This window comes from Vicugna pacos, chromosome 32 (assembly GCF_048564905.1).
Source record: "Vicugna pacos chromosome 32, VicPac4, whole genome shotgun sequence".
NCBI classification, from domain to species: domain Eukaryota; kingdom Metazoa; phylum Chordata; class Mammalia; order Artiodactyla; family Camelidae; genus Vicugna; species Vicugna pacos.
In genome coordinates this window covers 5828108-5851503 of record NC_133018.1, presented here as the reverse complement: position 1 = coordinate 5851503, position 23396 = coordinate 5828108, and the positions used below count along the sequence as shown (strand labels likewise).

At 34.3% G+C, this 23396-nt stretch overlaps 1 protein-coding gene across 6 annotated transcripts in view; it reads left to right on the top strand.

Annotated features, from left to right (window-relative positions):
* MTMR3 (myotubularin related protein 3) overlaps positions 1–23396 on the top strand; it is a 112718-nt gene that overhangs the window by 31172 nt on the left and 58150 nt on the right. Inside the window, exon 2 of one of the 6 annotated variants that reach the window (XM_072953240.1) lies at positions 18147–18182. The exons of the other annotated variants lie outside the window; for them this stretch is intronic. The gene's annotated coding sequence lies outside the window, so the exon portion shown is untranslated. The remainder of the gene's footprint in view (positions 1–18146; positions 18183–23396) is intronic. 6 annotated transcript variants of the gene reach the window in all.

Genomic DNA, 23396 nt, shown 5'->3' with positions numbered 1-23396 from the left:
TGCAGCACTTTAATTGTAGTTCTCTTATGAACTGAGTAATGGATACTTCTATAATGAAGACCCTTTAAGAGTGTTTATGTATATTGGTTTATTCTCCAGATACCCTCTTGTTTCATCAGGAGAGGTGATCATACTGTTTTTGAGAGTTTAGAGATACCCAGAGAGTGTGGTATAGCTAGTGATTGATATATAACAGGGCATTAGTCATGATAGCTGATGTGTGTGATTACTATGTGCCAAGTACACTGCTAATTGCTTCTGTGTATTAGATCATTTAATCCTTACAGTAAAACTCTTGAGATATTGTTTCCATCAGAAACATGTTAATGAAGAGATTACAGAACTAGTAAATGGCTGAGTTAGGTTTTGAGGCAAGGTCAGACTGACTCTAAAGCTGTGCAAGGGTGGGGCGTATAGCTCCAGTGGTAGTTTGTGCTTGGGATGCACGAGGTCCTGGGTTCAATCCCCAGTACCTTCCTTAAAAATAAATAAGTAAATGAATAAACCTAACCACCCCCCCCCAAAAAAAGCTGTGCAAGAATGCGTAAAAACTAACACTATTTAAAATGCTAGTGTATGTTTTTGATTCTTAAACACTAACATTCCCCTTGGTGGCTTTATTTGAGACAGGAGATAATGAAGTGATACTGCAGAGTAAAAGCGGAGATGATATTCCTTCACTCTGCCACAGGCTATGGGGAGTAGGACAAAGCGGGGAAAGCAGGAGACTTACTCTTAAATATGGACTTCTGTAAAAGAATTTGCCCTTCTGATTAAGTTTACTGTCTGGTTGAATAATCCTTTCTTCCATGACCCCTTTCCAGGGAAAAGTTTAGAAGCTGGTAACAAAACCACCTATGCATTCTAAAACCACTTGGATGAGTTTGCATCTCTTCCTATTTTTCAGTCTGCGATTGTAATTTGAAACAAGATGAGATTTAAGAAGAATAAAAGATTCCTTAACTTCTGTGATTGTTATAGTGCTGACCTAACCACATAATAAATTTTCTTTGAAAACCAGATTTGAATATTCTTGGCTACTTTTAGGTAGCTGTAGTCTCATTATTATACTGATCACATGGATCAAATTGTCTTACCTGGTCAGCTTTTTGCTCCCTTGCCCTTATATTTGCTCTGTTGTGCTGGTGCCCGTGTAACAACACAAGCTTACAGCTCAGTAATGCAGGGCAAGTAGACTTCCTTCCTACCCTGAAGCTTTTTCCTCTATTAGATGCTAGCCCTGAGGATGGTGAGCCTGGGAATTTAATGAAAAACCTGATTTCCTGACTTTTTCCCAAGGGGGTTAGGTTGTCTTAGTGCTGAAGTAAAGTGGGTAGAAAGCAGTGCCTGGCTTGAGGATATTTAATATTCAGTTTTAGAGTGAATGAGTTTCTTGCTTTAATAACATCTCAGAAAATGCTGATGGCTTTAATGTTACTATTGAATAATAATCTGTGGTAGAACATTAGTGACATCATGTTTTCAATTTAATAGTCATTTATTTGCCTTGGTAAATCTGTTTTCCCATATTCCCCAAAACGTGCTTTTCTTCAGTCTTCTGAGTTAATTTGAATAGAATATAAAATTGTAATACAAAAGATAGACGGCCCCTTTCATGTTTTCCATTTGAGTTTTTAAATGCTTACGGTTTTGATATTACTAACCTGACTAAAAGACATCCTGGATAAGTTGATCTGATTTTGGATTTTAAAGGCCTTCTTTTACCCCGTTTCCAAAACCTGTCAAGCACCCACTTCTACAGCTGACATAAAACTAAGATACTTCTTGATAAGTATCCTGGTAAGGATTAAGCTTCCTTATTGTATATCATCTTATTTTCTATGTTATCTTTCTTTCCAGTCATTTTTACTGATGTTTTAGCTTTACTGTATTTTGTCTTCTAACTCATTTAGACTTGGTAGTTTTAATATCCTTATCAGCAGGGCTGAATCTTTCTGAGGAGAGTGCTGACACTTTAAATGGTTATAAAAGTTAGTTGTTTGAGTGCCTGCTGAGTGCCAAGATACCCTCTTACGGAGACTTTTTTTCTTGACCACACACTGTTTACCTTTGATCACAGCAGTCTTGAGGCTCAGGAGCCGCTTGTTGTCTCTTTTTGTGATTGTTCACTTTTTCTTTCATAAAACTTTGAAGACTTATTTTATAAATTACTAGTTTTTAGACTATAAAATTTGGTGAATAGTAATAGCTCTACATATAATTTTTGGGTTTCATGTAAGTACACATCGAAATACACTTCATAAATGTGTGTAAAGGGATCTAAAATCATTGAATGATGGAATAAACTTCCCAAAGACTTTTTTTTGGTTCAGTAGGTACCAACCTTTCTGAAACCCGAGTCTCTAATTTAGAACCATAAATGCACTTCTGGTCGTACTAAGGAGAAAAGATGTGTATTGATTTGTGAGTCCAGAAGTAAATTTTTCTTGGTCATTAGGGAAGTGGTGTTTGTAAATTTTTTTCCTTTTTTCCCAGAGAATCCTAGCTCAGGACCGGCTTTGTAGTTGTCAGGGTCTCATTTTCAAAAATTAAGAATTTCAGAATGGCTGCAGCAGAGCATAAAACCAAGAGTGGAACCCTGTGTGACTTTACAAGTTGCATATCCATGAAGCTGCTCTGTCCTGGTTAATGTGTTCAGTTCTTCAACAGATGACTTAGAAAAACTACATTTTCTAATTTTGATGCATAAATTGTATCTTTTACTGTCTTTATTTGTCTATATGGAATTTAAAACATTCTTAAACTGGTTTACATTAGTTTTACTTTCTAACTTAATATCTGGTTAGGGAGTGTCATAGTTCAGACTGTTATAGGTTTAAATAAAATAAACAAAAACCACTATGCATCGAAAGATGGGAAAGGGACTTTACTGGAGCTGATTGTTTTATTTTACTCAGACAGGAAGTCTTACAGAGATTAGACTTGAAATTGGTGATCCTGAGTTGTGCTTTAAAGTCACTCTTGAGATAACCTCATAAACCTTCTGAGGCATGCTAATTGAGGTTCGCTAAAATTACGTTTAGCAAAAGCCATGTGCTGATTTTCCTAATGAGCTAAATGGAGCCTTAAATTTTAAAGATAACATTTTCTAATGAAACTGTTAGAAGTCCAGTCTCCTGTTGCTTGTATGACAGGCCAGTAAATCAAGAGATGAGTCATTGGGGTGAGGAATAGTGCCTTTATTTGGAAAGCTAGCAGACCTAAAAGATGGTGGTCTCAAAGAATCATATTTTTGGAGTGAGAATTTAGGCTTCTTTCATACTATCATATAGAGGGGAAGGGGTAAAGGCCTGGTTCCAGCCAGAATTTCTTCCCTCCTGCAGCCATTCATAGGTGGGCCTGGTGAGAATGGTTCCTGTGACCAAAACAAAGCTATTTTAGCTTAACACTCATTACCTGGGAGGCAGCATTCTGGGAGATGGGGCATTATGTATAATTTAAACTTATAGGCAGCATCCTTTTAGTAATTACTTGGTAATAGAATACAAAGTTTCTTTCCTATTACAAAACTACTTAAAAATTTCAAGATAGATGTTATTCTGGATGACTGGGTGTATGGAAGTATTACTTGACTATTCTATACAGAAGAATTAGTTGATTTGGACTTTGAGATGGCAGCTATACTATTTAATAATATATACTGTATTTATAACAAGTGAGAAATTTGGTGGGAGCTGAAGCTAGAACCCCCTTTTTCTTCCAAGTAGGAAATTGGAACATTCTCTAAGATCCAACATTTCTTTTTTTTTTTTTTTAATTGTTGCTTGTTGCCAGCAGGCTAGTGAGTGGTTAGACAATTTTCTTGACAAAACGTGCACGGTAACTGGCTAAAGCCATCATGTAACGTAGTTATTTCACCTTCTCACTCTGCCCAAACTACTTTTCTTGTTTCTATTGCTGTGAGTTTTGTCTGTTTTTGAACTTCTTTTAAATGGAATCACACAGTATTCTTTGTAACTTGCTTTGAGCCAACATAATGCTTTTGAGATTTGTCCATGTTGTTGGGATTATCAATAGTTCATTTATGGCCAAGTAGTATTCCATTGTAGAAATACACTGTAGTTTATCTGATCACCTGTTACTGAACATTATGAGTTCTTTCCAGTTTGGAGCTATTATGAATAAAGCTGCTGTGAACATTTATGTCCAAGCCTTTTCGTGCTCACTTGTTATCACTTCTCTTGGGTTAGTACCAAGGAGTAGAATTGTTGGTCTTTGCATTTTGCTGATGACTGATGCACATTTTTAATGTGTTTCTATATCTTTTATGATGTTTCTATTAAAATCTTCAGCCCGTTAAATTTTTTGTTTTTGATTTGTCTTTTTGAACACTTTTTGTAGTGAAATACAACACACGAAGTGCATGAGATGCAAATGTACAGTATAATGAATGATTATAAAGTGAATGTCACTACCACCTAGGTCAAGAAATAGAGCATTGGCACCACAAAAAACTGCCCAGTTCTCTGTTCCTTCTAATACATATCCCTTTCCTTCCTTAGAGATAACTAACCACTCTCCTGGCCTTTATGGTAATTACTGTCTGGCTTTTATTTGTATTGCTACCTATGTATACATTAATAAACAGTTTAGTTTTCCTTGTTTTTGAATAGAATCATACTGTACCTATTTTCTATCTTGTTTCTCTTGCACATTCCATGTGGTGTTTGTTGATCTAGTTCATTTTTATTGCTGTTACAGTGTACAGATGTATCACAAATTATCCATTTTATTGTTTCTGGATATTTGGGATGTTACTATTTTTGGACTCCTAGGAGCAATGCTGCTGTGAATATTCTTAAACATTTTGGTTCAGTATCTGCATTCTAGGGTGTATACCTAGGAGCACAATTGCCAGGCGACTGGATACATATATCTTCAACTTTAATACTATTTTGCTTTCCAAAGTGGTTTATCAATTCACATTTCCATTAGTAGTGAATGAGAGTTCTGTTGCTCCACATCCTCAACACTTGATACTGTCAGTGTTTTCAGTTTTTGAAACCTGAAAGGTGGTGTTGAGTAGTATCTTGTGGTTCTAATTTGAACTTCTCTGATAATTGGGTTTGACCATCTTTGCCTATGTTTATTGGCCATTTGGATTTCTTCAATTGCCTATTTAAGTCTTTTATCCATTTTCCTGTTGGATTATTTGTCCTTTTTTTTTTGAATACTAACTTGTAGTTTTTATATATTCTGGATACCCTGTAGGTTAAGTTACAGCAAATATTTTTTCCATTTATTTACCTTTGTTTTCAGTGTCTTTATGATGTTTTGATTAATAGAAATTCTTTTTTTAATTGAAGTATGGTCAATTACAATGTGACAGTTTCTGGTGTACAACAGTGTCCCAGTCTTGCATATACACGCACATATTTGTTTTCATATTTTTTCTGTTAAAGGTTATTACAAGATATTGAACATAGTTCCCAGTACTATACAAAAGAAACTAGAAATTCGTTAATGTAATCAGAGTTGTCTAGTGTTTTTCCTTTATGGTTATTTTTACATCTTATTTAAAAAATCTTTTCATACCTAGAGGTCATTAAAATATTTTCTTAAACATTTTAAAAAAGATTTATACTTTTGCCTTTCACAATTACACCAGTAACTCACTTGGTGTAGCTTATGTATGAAGTAGGGGCCTGTTTTTGTTCCCATGTGGATATCAGTTGTCCCAGGACACTTTATTGAAAGGCCATTCCTTTTCCTGCTGTTCTATATTACCTCTTTTTTTCATAAATCAAGTGTTCATTTATATGTGGATGTTTCTTGGCTCCTTGTTCTGTACTGTTGGTCTTTGTACCACATCGTCTTTAATATGGTCTAATCTTGGTAATGTTTTACTAAATGTTCACACCTTAATTATTACTCTCTCCATTTCAAGAGCATTTTAGCTATTCTTGAGCTTTTGTTTTTATCATTTCACCATCTCATCCAAAAATAAAAAAACACACCCTGCTAATACTTCGATTGGGATTTTATTGGATCATCAATTCAAACTGAGAGAATTGATAATTTACAGACTTTGTAACTTATTTTGGTGATCTTTAATGTCTTTTTTTTTTTTTAGCACCTCCTCATTTTTCCATAGAGGTTTTGCACATCTTTGTTGAATTTAGTCCTAGATGCTTTTTTTTGGATGCTGTTATATATATTGTCTCTTTTTTCTAATTTTATTTCCCATTTTATGTTAATTTTCCTAACCTGCAATCTTGCTAAATCTTGTAGTCCTTTATTTTGTATATTTCTATATGTAAATATTACTAGGTTCATATGACAGAATCATTGTTTTCTTAATTTGAACATTTTGTCATAAAGAAAGGTTCTATTTCTGGTAATGCTTCTTGACTTAAACTCTTTTGTTCCGTGGAAGTATAGCCAAACCAGTTTTCTTTGTTAATATTTGCTTGGCATCTATCTTCAAAATAGAAATTTTTTGTTTCCTTAGATTTTCAGATGTGTTTCTAACAGTGTGTAGTTGGATTTTTAAGTTTGGGGGCTACTGGGAGAAGATTTAGCTCAGTTTCTCTTCAGTTTTGGCAAATACCCAATGGCAGATGCCAACCCAAGTATTGGACTCAACTCTCTGAATTTCAGTCATTCATATCTCAGGAAATTGATTTTGATAATAGCTCAATGTCCTTTTAGGTCTTTGGTTTTAAGAGAATTTTAAATATTTTATCCAGCTTTTAAAGTTGTCTTCAGCAGAACTGGTGATTTGAATTACTTGGTGTTGCTGGAAGTGTTGTGACTTTTATTTGGGTTTTCTGCTTAGGATTCTATGATAAGATTTTGTGTTTGCATTCCTCCCAGCTAAAAATTGGTATTAAATAGGTAGACTTTGAGGAGTTTTCTTGGATTATAGAATAGGCTGTGGTCAGGGATGCAATGTTAAGTGATGTGTTAGAAGTCAAGGTATAACTTTAAAATGCTATGTGAAATTTGTGAAATTTGTCAAATGCTTTTTTGGGATGTAAGCTGCTTTAGTTTATCTAATATACTCCTGTTTTATAGTGAACTGAAAGGCTTGATCCTTCTTTTGCTAGGTTGAGAAGCATTAGAATAAAGAGTGGAAGTAGGAGAAACATGCAACAGTGCTGAAAAGAAAACTGAGGATGAAGGATCCTGGACAAACTTTGAACCCACTTGAAACTGCCTTTTCATTTCAGTGATAATCTGAAATATTTTATAACGTATTTTAAAAAATACTAGCTCTGTTCAGGGTTGGATGAAAATGGAAGATGAAACTAGAATTTTGAAGAAATCTGGAGTGGCTCTTGGATTTGCCCATTGGGTGAAAAAAGGAATAATTTAAAAAATAACATTGCCAAAACATTAAGGTTAAACATTTTAGAAAATGTTCCTGTAGTAACTGATTTGAATGTATGGGAAATATTAAAATCAGACATGTACTAGGTAAACAAGGAGCTAACGTATTTCTCATTGGGAAGGAGACACAATACACTTTATAGGCATCATGCATAGGTACCATGGTGTAAAGATCACTTGATTTTTTTTTACATGTTATCCCCACGAGACCTTTTCCCTTCTTTCATCCTCTGCTTCCATTCCTCCTTATTCTTCCAACACCAGTGGGGTGTTGGAAACCTCAATGGCTTTACTTTAAATATAACCAGATTATTGAGTTCTATCTGTACCTTTCTGTTTATTTCCTAAATAAACATTTAATCTATTTCTCTCTGCCTTTCGTCTGTAGGCCTCTAGGAATTGAGACAACTCAGTAGACTTCATGGTCTAAAATCTCTTGGGGAGGTTTAATTCAGTTGCATGTTAATGACAATCTTAGATATTCATTCAGGCTTTTAGAAACTTCAGACCTTATACTTTACTCTGGAAATTTTATGCAGTCTCATCATGTCAGAGTTGAGTTGGTAAAAGAGGCACTTTAAATGTTATTGAAACATACTTCAGTAATATTGAATAGATAATTATTAAACAGTGCTACATGAAAATAAACATTTGACTAGGGAAAATATACATGGGGCCAAAAGGGAAGTTATCTCGGAAAAAATTTGTACTTCATGTTACAGATTAGGGCTCAGTGTTGTGTATGTGTGTATAATCTAAGATTAATACAACAAATCTAGGTTTTTATGAGGACAAATGATACGAATACATAGGATGAAAATGAATATGGATTCCCTGGGGAAACAAGATGGTAGATTGTTTAGATGGTAGTAAAGTGACATTGAGGAGCAAGCTCATTGTTAGGATCTTTAGCTAGTGTGACAAAAACAGAATACTCTGTTAGTGGTAGAACTGTTGAATGTTGGCCAGCTGATTAGTTATTTCCTTTGTGATAAAACTTTATAGTAGATCTATGTAATCTCTTTATCACAGAACATAAAAATTAGCTGTAATTGCCATTTTCAGTTGGTATATTTCTTATTTAAGCTTTTCTCACTTTTAGAAATGTTTACTTTTATCTTTGTTAAATAGATTTTTATTTCAGTCATCAGTACAATGAATAGTCCTCATTGCTAAAATCGCTGCTATCTTTGATTTATATTTAAGGCACACTTCTTCATAAAGTGAATGTGAGATCCACATTAATTTATTTCTGGAAATGTTTAAGTATTTTTTAAGAAAATATTTGCCTTTTAAAATTCATAAAATTGAATGTTACACTTATTTTTCTTTGAAGCTGTAGTTTTTGAGTGTAATAGTTTGATAACTTAGAAATTGTCTAATTTCTAGTGTTAGTGTGAAAGAAAAAATATGGTATTGTTTGTATTACTACATTATGAAAATGAGTATTTTTGTCAATAAGAAATCTACAACTTTAAATTTTGTTTAAGTATTGCAATATCCTGTGTTGGATTGATAAAGGAAATGGTAAACAGAATGATTTATATTTGAGTTACAGTAATGCCCTGATTATGTGGAAGACCAAAACAAAACAACACCATGATATACATCATTCAATAATGATTTTATTAAGGAAACCAGGCTGATTGAATCACCCAACTTTTTTATTCAGGACACTTGGTTACTGGTGATAGAAACTAAATTAGAGGTTAAACAAACCAACAAGAGAAGGTGATGTGGCTTTATTGACAGGCACTGGAGCAGCTTCACATAATTGAACCATAGCAGGCAGCTTAATGACTTTGAAGATTTTAAGTGGGGACTCATTGTCAAGTGTTCTAGCTTTGCATCTCTCTGAGCATAGGTGTGATTCTCTCAGGTTTCTCATGGCTGCACAGTCCAAGGTCTTAGTGTCTCAGTTATAATTTCCATGGTACCTGTAGGCCAAAAGAAATAGCTAATGGTTCCATTTATTAAGTGGTTAGGGCCAAACAACTTAAGTATTTATTTCCTTTGTAATTTAGTTATTTGAAAAATTGATACATGTGATTTGAAAGGTTTTAATTTCCGTATGTGTGCCTATTGGGTACTACACAGCTTCTTAAGTCTTAGAATCAGATCAGGCATTCCACCTCTGTTTCCTGTTCCACATTGATTTTTACATGGTGCTTGTATTTTTTTTTTTTTAAATCATGGCAACTGCTAAAACCGCTTCCTAAAGAAATGATGTCATTGAAAGGAATGTTTTGTGAGTTAATGTTGAAATTACGAATGACCTCAGTTGTTTGTGTGGTTCCTTGATGTCAATTATTGCAGTGTTTCCCTAAAAAACTTAGTCCTGTAATGCTCCTGTGAATTTACTGTGGGTGACTCAGTGCACAGTGAGGGAACTGATTCTAGTAGAGAAGGATTCTCATTGGTTCTCCCTTGCATCATGTGGTTGAGGGAACAGGCTATGACTTGGTTAAACTGGGTTACTCACCCAGCTCCTGTGCTTTGAAAGGCATAATATTCCCATTGTATGGATATTTCCTATTTAAAAATTAGTCTATTTCCTGTTATTTAAAAATTATAAGCAGCATGAATTAACGTGTTGTATAGGTGACTATTTCTATAGCATATAGATTCTGTTAAGTCTCACATAACACTTAAACTTGGAAAAAGTCTATTTGAAAGCATGATAATTTGTACTTTTAAAATTATCTGGGTAATTGAGGATCAGAAATTTAATCCTAAGAGTTAAAACTGTAATGCTCTTGGAAGAAAACCTAGGGGGTAAGTTTCATGATGTTGCATTTGGCACTGATTCTCAGATATGACATCAAAAGCACAGGCAATGAAAGAATAGAGTACAATATCAAGAGAGTGAAAAGGCAGCCCAAAGAATGGGAGAATATATTTGAATCATATGTCTGATAAATGATTAATATCTAGAATGTATAAAGAACCACAGCTCAATACCAGAAAACAACCCAGCGAAAAATGGACAAAGAACTTGAATAGACAGTTCTTCAAACAAGTTATACAGTTGGCCAGTAAGCAAGCACATGAAAAGAAGTCAGCATCACTAGTCACTAGGGAAATAAATGCAAATCAGAGCTATGAGATACCACTTCACACCCATAGGATGTCTATCATAAAAAAAGTGGAACAGTGTTGATGAGGATATGGAGAAATTAGAATCATAGTGCATTGCTGATAGAAATATAAAATGGTACAGCTGTGTACAGAACACAATGTGGTGGTGGTTCTTAAAAGAAATTCTATGTTTATAGAACCCCATATGATCCAACAATTCCACTCCTTAGGTATCTACCCAAAAGAAGTGAAACCAGGGATGTTTGTTTCTTTTTAAAAAAAAATGTTTGTACACCAATGTTCATAGCACTATTCACAGTAGCTAAGAGGTAGCAATAACCTAAATGTCCATCAGTGGATGAATGTATAAACAAAGTATGATATATATGATAGTCATCCCTCCGTATCCACAGAGGATTGGATCCAGGACCCCCTGGCGGATACCAAAATCAGAAGATGCTCAGGTTCCTTATATGAAACAGCATAGATTTGCATATAACCTACACACGTTCTCTGGTATACTTTAAATGATCTTTAGATTACATTGTATTAGGTATTATAAGTAAATGCTATGTAAATACAACCTAAATGCTATGTAGATAGTTGCTGGCAGGTGGCGAATTTAAGTTTTGCTTTTTGAAATGTCCTGGAATTTTTTTCCACATGAATATTTTCAACCTGCAGTTGATTGAATCTGCTGATGGGGGACTTGATATGTAGGGCCTACTGTACATACAATGAAGTGTATTATTTGGCCTTAAAAGAAGCTTGGGATGATGAAAAAGTTCTGGAAATGGATAGTGGTGATGGTTGCACAACAATGTGATATTCTTAAGGCTGAAGAATAGTACACTTAAAATAGTTAAAATTGTAAATATTGTGTATATTTTACCATGGTTATTGTAAATATTGTATATATTTTACCATGGTTAAAAAAAACTCTGAAAAAATACACTTTAAATATGTGGTTTGTTATATCTAAGTTATATTTTAATAAAGCTAAAAAAAAAAGCCCTTGGGGTAATCTAAAACTGAGAAGACTTTAAAAATGAAATAAACTGCATAGCTTTGAAAGACAGTTTGTCCTACAAAGTAATAATCTTTTTTATTTTTACAATCTTTAAAAATTTATTGATGTATAGTTCATTTACAGTGTTTCAAGTGTACAGCAAAGTAATTCACTTATACATAGATCTTTCTCAGATTCTTCTCCATTATAGGTTATTACAAGATGTTGACCATAGTTTCTTGTGCTATACAGCAAGTCTTTGTTATCTGTGTTGTATATAGTAGTGTGTATCTGTTACTCCCAAATTCCTAGTTTATCTGCTCCCCTCCCCTCCCCTGCTTTGGTAACCATAAGTTTTTCTGTGTCGGTAAGTCTATTTCTGTTTTGTAAATAAGTTCATTTTTTTCAATTCCACATATAAGTGATATCATAGGATACTTGTCTTTCTCTTTCTGACTTACCTCACTTAGTATGATAATCTCTAGGTCCATCCATGTTGCTTCAAATGGCATTCCATTCTTTTTTATGGTTGAGTAGTATTCCATTATATATATATATACACCCCACCTTTATCCATTCATCTGTTGATGGACATTTAGGTTGCTTCTATGTCTTGGCTATTGTAAATGGTGCTGCTATGAACATTGGGGTTCATGTATCTTTTTGAATTAGTTTTCATCTTTCCCAGGTATATGCCCAGGAGAGGGATTGCTGGATCATATGGCAACTCTGTTTTCAGTTTTTAAAGGAACTTCCATACTGTTCTTCATAGTGGCTATGCCAATATACATTCCTACCCACAGTGTAGGTGGGTTCCCTTTTCTCCACACCCTCTCCAGCATTTATTTGTAGACTTTTTGATGATAGCCATTCTGACTGGTGTGAGGTGAGACCTCATTGTAGTCTTGATTTGTGTTTCTCTAATAATTAATAATGTTGAGCATCTTTCCATGTGCCTGTTGGCCACCTATCTGTCGTCTTTGGAGAAACATCAATTTGGGTCTTCTGCCCATTTTTTTTAACATTTTTTATTGATTTATAATCATTTTACAATGTTGTGTCAAATTCCAGTGTTCAGCACAATTTTTCAGTCATTCATGGACATATACACACTCATTGTCACATTTTTTTCTCTGAGTTACCATAACATTTTGTGTATATTTCCCTGTGCTATACAGTATAATCTTGTTTATCTATTCTACAATTTTGAAATCCCAGTCTATCCCTTCCCACCCTCCACCCCCCTGGCAACCACAAGTCTATATTCTCTGTCTGTGAGTCTATTTCTGTCCTGTATTTATGCTTTGTTTTTGTTTGTTTGTTTGTTTTTGTTTTTGTTTTTTAGATTCCACATATGAGTGATCTCATATGGTATTTTTCTTTCTCTTTCTGGCTTACTTCACTTAGAATGACATTCTCCAGGAGCATCCATGTTGCTGCAAATGGCATTATGTTGTCGGTTTTTATGGCTGAGTAGTATTCCATTGTATAAATATACCACATCTTCTTTATCCAGTCACCTGTTGATGGACATTTAGGCTGTTTCCATGTTTTGGCTATTGTAAATAGTTCTGCTATGAACATTGGGGTGCAGGTGTCATCCTGAAGTAGGGTTCCTTCTGGATACAAGCCCAGGAGTGGGATTCCTGGGTCATACAGTAGGTCTATTCCTAGTGTTTTGAGCATTCTCCACACTGTTTTCCATAGTGGCTGCACCAAACTGCATTCCCACCAGCAGTGTAGGAGGGTTCCCCTTTCTCCACAGCCTCTCCAGCATTTGTCATTGTGGATTTTTGAATGACAGTCATTCTGCCCATTTTTTGATTGGGTTTCTTTCTTTCTTTTTTTTTTTTAATACTGAATTGTATAAGCTGTTGTGTATTTTGGAAATTAATCCCTTTTTGGTCACATTTGCAAATATTTTCTCCCATTCAGTAGGTTGTCTTCTTTTGTTCATGGTTTCCTTTCCTTTTAAGTTTAATTAGGAAACCCCACTTTTTTTGTTCGTTTCCATTGCTCTGAGACAGATCCAAAAAAGCACTGCTGTGATTTATGTCAGTGTTTTGCCTCTATTTTCCTCTAGAAGTTTGATAGTATGCAGTTTTAAATTTAGGTCTTTAATCCATTTTGAGTTTATTTTTGTATATGGTGTTAGAGAATGTTCTGTTTTCATTCTTTGACATGTAGCTGTCCAGTTTTCCAGAACCACTTACTGAAGAGACTGCCTTTTCTCCATTGTATATTCTTGCCTCCTTTCTCGTAGATTAATTGGCCATAAATGTGTGGGTTTCTTTTTGGACTTTCTAGCCTGTTCACTGAGAGATGGGTCTGTTTTTGTGCCAGTACCATACTGTTTTAATTATGGTAGCTTTGTAATATATTCTAAAGTCAGAGAGCATAATTCCTGCAGCTCTGTTCTTTCTCAAGATTGTTTTGACTATTTGAGGTCTTTTGTGTTCCCATACAAATTACATTTTTTGGTTCCAGTTCTCTGAAAAATGCCATTGGTAATTTGATAGGGATTGCATTGAATCTGTAGATTGCCTTGCGTAGTATGGGCGTTTTAACAGTTTTTTGCGGGGGGAGGGGGTAATCAGATTTCTTTTTTTAAATTGAAGTGTAGTCAGTTTACTCATTTTAACAATCTTGATTCTTTCAGTCCAAGAACACAGTATATCTTTCCGTTTGTGTCATATTCAGTTTCTTTCATCAGCATCTTGACAGTTTTTGTTTGGAGTACAGGTCTTTTGCCTCTTTGGGTAGGTTTATTCCTAGATATTTTATTCTTTTTGATGGAATGGTAAATGGGATTTTTTTCTTAATTTCTCTTTCTGATACTTTGTTAGTGTATAGAAATGCAGCAGATTTCTTTGTATTAAGTTTGTATCCTGACAGTTTACCGAATTCATTAATGAGTTCTAGTAGTTTTCTCTTGTCATCTTCGGGATTTTCTATGTATATATCATGTAATGTGCATCAGTGACACTTTTACTTCTTCCTTTCCAATTTGGATTCCTTTTGTTTCTTTTTCTTTGATTGCTGTGGCTGGGATGTCCAAAACTATGTTGAATAAAAGTGGTGAGAGTGGGCATTCTTGTTTAGATTCTGATCTTAGAGGGAATACTTTCAGCTTTTCACTGAGTATGTTAGCTGTGGGTTTGTCATATGTGGCCTTTAGTATGTTGAAGTATGTTCCCTATGCCCACTTTTAGGAGTGTTTTTGTCATAAATGGTTGCTGAATTTTATCAAAAGCTTTCTCTGCATCTATTGAGATGATCATACAGTTTTTATTCAGTTTGTTAATGTGTATTACATTGATTTGTGGATATTAAAAAAATCTTTCCATCTCTGGGATAAATCCCACTTGACTATGGTGTATGATACTTTTAATGTATTGTTGGATTTGGTTTGCTAGTATTTTGTTGAGGATTTTTCCATCTATGTTAATCAGTGATATTGGCCTGTAATTTTCTTCTTTAAAGTAATATTCTTATGGGGGCAGGTCTGTGGAACAGAGGCAAGCAACTGATATATTTTAACTTGAGAAAAGCTTTTAATTATCTCTGGTGGCACCTTCATCCATAAGGGATGAAAATGTCTTATTACTAAATGGTGCAAAACCAATTTAGAGGGTCATATTTATTGTTACTGGTGGTTTGCTGTCAGATAAGAGAGAGGGAACAATTTTTTTTTCTAACAGGGTTAGAATAGAGCTCTCAACTATATAATGTTAACAGTGATATAGATGATGAAATGCGAAGTATGCTCATTAAGTTCACATATGACTTGTCAGCCTCTTGGCGGATAGAATTAGAGTTCAGAGTTACCTTGACAAGTGAGAAGAGGTTGTAAAGGATACAGATTTTTAGGAACATGTGTCAAGTAGTGTACTTGAGACAGTGGTTAATAAGACACTGATGAAAATCTCTAGTTTTGTGGGAGAATGAAACAGTATCAAAGCCTGTATTCTTTGAAAAATGTAGTAGGACATATAATAAGTATACAAGAAATACGTTCTTAATATACAGGGGCTCCTTACTTGAATTCTTTTTTTTTTCCTTTTTTAAACCATTTTATTAAGGCATGATTGACATACAAAAAGCTATGCATATTTAATGTATACATTTGTGCATATTAAAAAATCTTTATTAATGAGTTTAGTGATAAGTATACACTGAAATCACCACAGTCAAGTCCATAAACTTATCCATCACCTCCAAAAGTTTCCACTTGCCATCCTTTATCTGTTTTTTAAAATACATTTTTATTGAAGTATAGTCAGTTTACAATGTTGTGTCAACTTCTGGTGTACAGCACAATACTTCAGTCATATAGGAACATACATACATTCATTTTCATATTCTTTCTAACCATAAGTTACTATAAAGTACTGAATATAGTTCCCTGTGCTATACAATATAAACTTGTTGTTTATGGATACTCTTTATGACCAGTATAGTCAGCGTCAAATTTTACATATAGAGAGGTGCTATACTATAGATGTTTTACATGTAAACTGTAGAGCTAGGATGCCTAGATTTGAATTCTGGCTTTTCAACTTAGCTAGTATAACTTCAAGAAAGTTACTTATCTGTGTATCTGTTTTTTCAACTGTAAATGGCAAGAATAATGTTTGCTACTTTATAAAATTATTCTGGCATTAATTTAGTATATATAATACTTTTAAAACAGTGCCTGACAGAGAAATGCTTAATAAAAGTTAACTGCTAATAAAACAAGCTTAATAGCTGGCTACAGTTGACTCATTAGTATGAGGTTATACTTGTTAGAGACTTCTCTCCTTGTTCTTGCTGTCACTTAAAAAATTATTTTAAAAAATTGGCATTTGTTCTTTCAAGGTAGTATGCCACATATTATTTCCATGCTTTTTTTTTTTTTAGTGTAGGTATTAGAGATCGAACCTAGGACCTTGTGCATGTTAAGCACACGCTGTATCATTCAGCTGTACCCACTCTCCTATTTCCATACTTTCTGATGCTGTTAAGTCAGGTATTCATGTGGATGCAGTACTGTTCAAGTTCTTTGCCAGTTATCAGAAACCATTAAATGTATATGACTGAAATTATCTTAGCTTCAAATTGGAAGAACTACTGTATAATCTCACTTATTTATGAACTTGTCAGTTCTTCCTTTGTCAATTCAAGAAAGATTGAGAAAAGGACAGAGAAGGAATCCAATTTTCAAGATAGAAGTAAAATTATTACACAAAGAACAGAACATAAAAAAGATGCTTTAGGAGTAGCTTGATCATAAGGATTCCTACTTTTATATGATGATCTTAAAGAGATCAAAGAGGATTAAGATCATCTCCCTTTTGCTGTCACTTTTATCTATTTTTATCTTTACAAAAATGACCCTCATTTTACACAAAAGCTGCATTATGTTAAAAGCAGTTCAGGACTGATACTGCAGTTGTTACCAAAGTTCCTATTGGCGTCAAGAAATTTTTGATTATTAGATGAAAGTACGGTTTACTGTAGGGTCATATATTATCTATTTTTGGTGTAATGCTGGGACAGGAAAGTAGAAAGCACTGCAATTTTCCTGTGATTGTAATGAGAATTATCACCTATACTATTTTTTTTTTTGAGGGGGTTGATAATTAGGTGTACTTATTATTTACTTAATGGAGGTATTGGGGATTGAACCCAGCACCTGGGGTATGCTAAGCATGCACTCTACCAGTTGAGCTGTACCCTCCCTCAATACTTATTTTTAATTGCTTATGGGAAAAACTTTTAGGATTTCTAACTCATAAGCCTGAATATGTATCTGGAGAAAATGAAAATATTAATTTGAAAATATATATGCACCCCAGTGTTCATGGCAGCATTATTTACAGCAGCAACCCAAGTGTCCATCAAGAGATGAATGGATAAAGAACATACTACTCAGCCGTAAAAATACTACTCAGCCATAAAACAGAACGAAATGTTGCCATTTGCAACAACATGGATAGACATGGAAAATATTATGCTTCGTGAAATAATACAAAATACTGCATGATATCACTTATGTGTGGAATCTAAAAAATAAACTAGTGAATATAACAAAGACTCAGATATAGAGAGCACTCTAGTGACAGTGGGGAGAAGGGCAAGATAGGGGTAGGGGATGAAAGGTATAAACTATTATGTATAAAATAAATAAGCCACAAAGATGTATTGTTCAGCACAATGAATATAGCCAATGTTTTATAGTAATAATAAATGGAGAATAACCTTTAAAAATTGTGAATCACTATGTTGTACACCTGAATTTGTACGCCTGAAACTTAAATAATGTTGTAAATCAACTATACCTCAAAAGGAAAAAAAAAACACCTCGAAGGGGAAAGATTTCATTGATTGATCAAAACACTTTGAGTAGCCCTTGAGGGAACTTTCCTGTGTGTGTTTGAGAGAGTGAGGGAGAGGGAGAGTGCTAGAGAGTTGGAAGGGAGAGAGGCAGACTTGGATTTATGGTAAGAGCTAGAATATAGAGGTTTTAAATGGACATTGATGTGGTTGAAACATTTATTAAATGGGTAGGTAATAGAAGGCTGTGGTTAATTTTTTGTATTTACCTAAATTATGTTTCTTTTTTTAATCCAGAAAGTAGTTATGGAGCATGTCTCATCCTCGTCATAATTAGTATTCATTGAACGTTGATTAGAAAACTACTAATGTTATCTCCATTTTACAGATGAGGAAACTGAGTGAACTTCCTAAAGTGATACAAGTAAGTTTGGAGCCAAAATTCACAACTATAAAAACAGTCTGTGTCCAGAACCTGTGCTCTTACCTAATAAGCTATATTGTAATGCTTCTTGTTAACAGATAATGTAAGGCCCTTGGTTTCAGATATTGAGTAGGTAAATGACCTAGCTAGGTAATCATAATATGTATAGCAGGACAGATAGAAATGTAAATAATATGTAGTGAGTGTTATAAAATGGAGCTGTATCAAAAGCACATAGTGAACTCTGCAGGGAAAGCTTTCACAGTGAAGGTACCGTTTTCAAGTAAAGGATTGAAGGATATGTTGGGTTCATCCAGATGGATAAAGTGGTATGAGTGAATGGGGCAAAGGTAGTAGCAGTGGCAGAAGTTCATGTGTGAAAAATTTTAAAGAAGCCACAAGTTGTTAATTCTGGATATGTATGTCATAGGGCTTTTTTTGAGGAGGAACTTTTTATTGAAACGTCTGTTGACAGGATGGGATATGCCAGGTGGTGATAAAAGGGGAATTGACCAGAATCAGTTTTGTTGTAAGTTCAGTTGTAACTGGTTTTTTTTGTTTCTTGGGTAGTAAGGTCTAAGTAAATTTAATTCAGCTGATGTTTGAGAACCAGTTTTCTAGATCAGTGGTGGTGGCATTGGTGTCATGGAGTGGAAAGATGGAAATTGAGCATTTCAAACAAAGCAGTGGGGAAATGGTGTCAGATTTTGTTATTGGAAATAGTCAGATGACCTCTAGCCTTGAAGACCTAAGCTGACCAAGATTCTCAGTGGAATACTAAGAAGACACGGTGAGGGGAGGGAAGGGAAGCCAGTGATGGATTCTGTTTAGAATGTGTAGAGTTGGAGGTGCTACATTGACAGTCCAGAGGTGATGTGGTGCTATGGTACTGGGCCAGCAATAGCAGCCGGGATTGGGGAAGTTTGTGGGAGTCTCACGTGCAGTAGCAGAAACCTTGAGAGGGGCTTATCTTTTGTGTGGGGAAGGACTGGATATTGTTGCGTGTGGCCCTGCTCAGGCCTGCTTATGAATGCTTTCAGACTTTTAATGGCTTAGAAAAATAGATCTGATGAAGGAAATTGAGAGAATAAAGTAGCCTGAGGAAAGACAATTATATAGATCCTTCCTACTCTCTAGTTACATTACATTTTCTATTATGATGAGTTTGTATTAGCATATAGTGCAGTATCACCTAAACCTCTCGTTAATATTTAAGTACTTACTTGATTTTTTGCAGTGTCTGTATACCAAATGGGATTGCATTAAAATCAAGTTTTCTACTTTCTTAATGGTATATCAGTTTAATGTTGTACCTTGAGTTTGTTGGCATCTCAGAGTCAATTAAATGCAGAATGTTTTTTTTCCAGTGTTCATTAGCATACATTATATAGTTTTTTAAAAAGGTATTTGGTCATCTCAGATATCACCAATGGTATGTATACCATACCAAGGAAACACTTGAAAAAATAACTATGCTGTAGAATATAGGTTTAGGTTTAGTGTTGAATATATAAATCAATAGAAAAGTGTAAGCTCTTCCCAAGGCCCTTTTTTTTCTTTGCATTTTAGCATATGTGTGTCCTGACTAGAAACAGTAGTACAGAATGTTTTGTCCATTCATAGGCCTGATGCTTACTTGAATAAATGCGTTACTCCTTCCACCTCTTTAGACATTAGTTTCTTTGACAAAACTATTTTCATGTTGGAAAATGCAAGAAACATGAATGACTTGAAGGTGTGATTTGTAATAGTTATGTTCACATGCATATTGGAAACTTGAGAACTCCAGTTACCTCTGTGTAGATTGTTTTTCATGCTGAAATGAATAGTACTTAAGTTTTTTAATGTATAAACCATATACCAGAATCCTCAATGTGTGTAGAATAGGTTGATAATAAGACTGTATGTCTGAGAAATTTTCATCTTGTTTTATATAATATTTTACCTACATTTTGATGTGTTTAGTATGAATATAGGTAATTTAGCCAGTGTGCGTTAAAAAAAACACCATCCCTTTCCTTTGCTGGATTAACGAGTTAAGCAAAATGGTAGCTTAAGAATTTAAAAAATGCAGGGCCTGTTTTTTGTCTTTAATGTGAACCCATGACTTGACTGAGTTTTTTCTCAGTGGTTATTTTAGGTGCAGTTATTTTAACACAAAGGAGAAACCCTTTTTACTTAATAGTTTTATTTCTTAATAGTTTTATTTCTTACTAGCTTAAGACTTTTGCCCTCCTTAAAACATATTGATGAATTCTGCTTTTTAACTTTAGCTGAAAAAGTTTTTTCTTTCTGTATATATTTGGATGGCAGTTACATATTTCTCTCTGTTTACATGGGATAGTAATATTACCAGTTTAAAAAGGTGGGTATTTTTCTGGGGATCTGTTGAATTGTGTGGTCTTAAAAGGATTAAGGTGGTGTTCTGGTCAAGACAATTTCTAGTCTTTTGGCTATTTAATAATTGAGCAGAACTGCTTCTAAAGAACAGGTATCTGAGCTTACCATTTTAAAAAAGCCCATATTGTGTGTGTGGTTATTGGAGGTAATTTGGGTTTTCATTGTTTTCAAAACTGAGTAGCCCCCTACCTAATTGCCAGAATATAAATTTTAACTAGGCCTTTGGAAGAGTGGATTCTTTTTGTTGCACAAACAGCCTCTACTATTTAAATTTTTCTCTCTTCTCTGAATGTACCTATTGGCTAGCTAGAGTTGGACTGTTTCTAATTGAGATGACAGCAGTTGAAAATTAAAATCTGTTTCTTCTCTTCATTGTTAAATTGTATGCTTAAAGAATGGATTTGCATTTTTATTCAGCTTTCTGGTCTTTGTCCATTTTGATGCCTGTTAAACTTCATAAGACTGAGTGGAGGGAAATACGTTTAGGGCCAGGTCCAGAAGCATAGCATATTGGAATAAGAATTGTAAATTTGCAGACTATAAAATGACATTAGTATGTTGGATTTTGCATAATTTTTTAGTTGCCTTTATTTAAAAAAATCACATTTTTGGTCTTTGCTACCTATCTCACTCAGTAGTTTTTCTATTGTGTACATAAGAAATAGGAGCTCATAATTTAAGCCTTATTAAATAATTTTCTGAGAACCTGTTGTAAAACTGCTCATCTTCATAGGGATTGGTCATTTAGGTGTTCGGTCCAAGCAAATGCAATTGAAATTTTGTTCTTTGAACAGTAGGAGGCAGGGACGGAGCCTGCAATCCCATGTTAAGAGATAATTTGATAAGAGGGGCAGGAGTCATTACAAGATTATAATTAGGAAAATCTAAGTTTCCATGAGGAGGTATGAATTTCTGGAGGGCACATCTTTTCTTTTTTAAAAAATAGAACACTTGACCTATACATTGCCTGTGAGAACTCTGATTTGGAACAAAGAAAGGGAGAAAGAAGGGGTGCAGGGGGAAACAAACCACTTCTTTGCTCTTCACCAGAGGTTGACTGAGAGTAAGTGGCAGGATGTTAATTGTGTAGGAATTTGCTTTCTCTTAATTTCCAAAGGGTAGACCTTGGAACTAGTCAGAGTATTAATAGAGAAACAAAAGTCAGGAAAGATTTTCCAGTATTGGAGCTGGTCTTACCTTTTTACAGCAAAAATTTTTTGGCGGGGTGCGGAGGTAATTAGGTTTATCTGTTTATTACTTTTGGTGGAGGTACTGGGGATTGAACCCAGGACCTCCTGCGTGCTAGGCCTGCAGTCTACCACTGAGCTATACCCTACCCCACTCCAAAGCAGTTACAAATATTGAACTACCTCTGGCACTTACATAAAATGATCTTGCTTGGTTTTTAGTTAATTCTAGTGATTTCAATGCCTGGATTTTCTATTTTTTCCTAATAACCAAGACTTAAATATTTTATTTTCTGTTAAATTACAAAGTTTTTTTCTTAGGAGATAGGGAACATTTCTTCATTTACCGTGGTGAACCTGATGCTGCCTTATAAAACAAGATTTAAAATTCTTAATTTCAGTAGTAAAATGATGCTTGCTCTATAACTTTTCATGGAGAATATGTAGTCGGAAAATAATATTACAGATTACTCAAATTCCGTATAATCCTATTGATGATTTAATACATCTGAGTTAGTAGTATGAAGTGAATGTTTTCTGTATAGAAGTGATGATAAAGAGCAAGTCAGAACCTTAAAAAAAAAACTTCTTGAAATTAATTTTTACCCCTTTTAGCAGATTTATTATCTTTGGTTTTAATCTTTTCTGATCACCACCAGAAAAATGTCTTCACCAAGACATCATGTATGATTTTATTTATGCTTCCGCCACCTTTCTACCCTTTGTATAAGGATTAAGTTTAAAAGGGAAACACTTGTAAAGTAAGTGATTAGCAAATTTGTTTGTACTTTTTTTTTTAAAGTTGGTTTGATCATTTGATCTTTTCTGAGAACATGATCAGGGCTTCCTTTTGTCCACTTGAGATGTGAAAAGCAATAAAGTACATCTGAAGTGTGGTCAGATCTTAATATCTAAAATTGTTAGAGCACAGTTTCTTTGCTTTTGACTTTTCACATTTTTGGGTAACATTTGGAAAAGCAGCTGTCAGTATTTCAGCCACTTAAATTAAGACATGATCTTAAGTATTGATCATGAACTTACTGTTTAAAATTCTGTCTGTTGCAGAGCCTCCTATGAGAAATATATTAAGAATTTACCCACATTAAAAAAAAAGTAAATCTCTTAGCGAAATAGTGAACCACACTCTGTACCACTAATGTAGTCACAGAATTACACAAGACTGATCTATGTTCATTATCTGTTGAAACAGAACTTTTACTTGTCATAGTGAATATTATAAGTGTTGCTGGTTCAAGAGACTTATTAGCAGTATAAGGTTCTTTGATACAGAAGTGTGATCTGACCATTTCTGACAACTATACTGGATTTGTTTTTCAAGAAGTTGGTTGTTTTTTGCTTAGGAAATGATAATATTTTAGCTGCTTATCTGTGCCCTGCAGCTGGCAGAGGAATGCAGCACACCGATCATGATTTTGTGTCTATAGATGCCTGAAAATGCATAGACCTTACTTTAGTGTTTCCAAAAGAGATAGAAAAGACATGTGACATCTTTAAAATTAAAAAAATTTTTTTTAAGTCTTGTTGGTGATCTCACTAAGCCAGGTAGGTACATTGAGTTAATTTTGTATTTACTGTTTCTTTTTTTTTTTTTCAAAACATGGTCCGA